Source organism: Octopus bimaculoides, chromosome 10, assembly GCF_001194135.2.
Source record: "Octopus bimaculoides isolate UCB-OBI-ISO-001 chromosome 10, ASM119413v2, whole genome shotgun sequence".
Taxonomy (NCBI): domain Eukaryota; kingdom Metazoa; phylum Mollusca; class Cephalopoda; order Octopoda; family Octopodidae; genus Octopus; species Octopus bimaculoides.
The window spans coordinates 86,755,064-86,757,250 of record NC_068990.1 but is presented as its reverse complement, the minus strand read 5'-3'; the positions used below and the strand labels follow the sequence as shown (position 1 = coordinate 86,757,250).

General features: G+C 32.9%; 1 protein-coding gene across 1 annotated transcript in view; it reads left to right on the top strand.

Annotated features, from left to right (window-relative positions):
- The window catches only part of LOC106869938 (sodium- and chloride-dependent glycine transporter 1), an 89,950-nt gene that overhangs the window by 46,388 nt on the left and 41,375 nt on the right, over window positions 1-2,187 (top strand). The gene's annotated exons all lie outside the window — the stretch shown is intronic.

Here is a 2,187-nt window from a genome sequence, read left to right as displayed (position 1 = left end):
ATAGATAGATAGATAGATAGATAGATAGATAGATAGATAGATAGATAGATAGATAGAGAGACAGTCGGACGGACAGATGGCTGGATATAAGTACGTAAGTAAGCAATAAAAATGTAGGAATGTATAGACCCAGGCATGTATGAAAGGAAATCTTTATGCATTAATACATGCGTATCTATATATAACTATCTATATATATAGTGTGCGTATATATGTTTACGTATATGTGTGTGCATATATATGTATAGATTCAAATATGTACATCTATTTATTTCAGTTTATGTATAGAGATACGTATTATGAAATGTGTGTGTGTGGGGGGGGGGTGCGTGTGCACGTATCCAAATTGTAAAACATAAAAATGATAATAAGATGCATTAGACAGAATACTTCAAGCGTTCTATTGGCTTCTGGGTTAAGTAAATATGTTAAGAAGACACATACAGAATGATATATGCAAATATTTCTTCTCGAATTGACTTCTCCATCTTATTGAAAGGAATTATACCAGAACTTAGCAGTACCGTTTAGTTACTTACAAATTAAACGGGATACAATTGCTGAACATTCTTTGCAAGAAAGTTGACAGTTACAGAGATGCATCGATCCGATTGTCCTCATCAACGAAGTGTAGTTTACTAGAGGCTCCTTCAATCAGTTGATAGTAATATATCTTCAGATTGAAAAAAAAAGAGAGAGTAAGTGAGAGAGCGAAAGAGTAAGACGGAGAGAATGCTATACGAAAAGTCGAGCCCAGTAACAATTTTTATTTTTAACTAAATGATGAAAATGAATTAAAGGAATTAGTTTATGTAAAGAGGTTTTGTGAAATGAAATATGCAAAAATTTCTGGACAAATTCTAGTTGGAAAAAGAAACTTGAAGGATGTCATCATAGTGATGTAGAAGCTGATTTACACTTTCTCTGCCACAAAAAAAAAAAAGCCACGCTGATCAGAACAAAACTGACGCAATGCAATAGTCGGAAGTGTTTGCACACTCCCAACAACAGAGAAAAACACACCATGCTGCACACACCCCGGCAACGTGAAGGTGTAGCAGGTGATACAGTAGAAATTGGCCTGAAACAACCAAATGCTGAAGAGTTATATAATAATAATGATAATAATAATAATAATAATAATAATAATAATAATAATAATAATAATAATAATAATTCTTCCATGTGCAAAATTCTCGCGCCATCAGAGTGTCTCAACAAGGATGATAAAGTGGTATACTATATTCAATGGTTAATTGCGAGAGCCGTTGATTTAAATAAAAGACCATTGTCATTGTGTTAGTGATGAGCTTCGATTCCCCAAAGGAAGAAACGTAAAATCTTAAAATAAATCCCAAAGGAAACACACATACGCGCGCACATGCATTTACACATATACATACATAAATATATATGTATACATATGTGTATATATATATACATATATAATTCACCTGGAAATTATTCAACAATTTCAAGATAAGCCTATGTGCCACCTTACAGAATTTCTTTTACTTCGCAGACGTCTTAAATTATCGTCGTCAGTCTTCTGTGAAATTTAAAGATAGAACAAGTAAAATCGATGATAAAAATCAATGTATAACTATTCAGTTTTTCTTGCGTAGTTAAACGTAACAAAATTCATATTTTGTTCCAGGATGCGGGACGGGGTGACCAGGCGGCGGTCTTGGTGTTGGCTGCATATTAAATATCATTGGATGTGAGAGTCAATCTGTCTACTAAATATTGATAACGATAAATAATAAAAAAAAAGGTTGCAGTTAAATTAATAAGAAGAGTTTTACACTGGTCTACCAATTAATATTTTTAGAATTTTGTACAACGAAAGCTATTTTAAAAGACATACGCTGAACTATCAATTTGTCTTGTCAAATGTAGCAGCCAAGCGTCCCTCAAATCGTAATTACCAGCTTAAACAGCAAAATACGATCTATACTTTTAAATAAACTGTCTAGAAGATAAATACTACGTTCATTGCAGAAACGTTGTTGATTAAAGATGTGCAAACTCTGCTCGGCGCATTTTATGAGGTTTTTTTTTTTTTTTGAAGTACCGCAGCCGTGCATATCAACGAACCTCGAAAATTATTTGAAACGCCATAGCGACTTCCGGCACATACACTTATCAGTATGGCAAATGTATATATATATATATATATATATATAT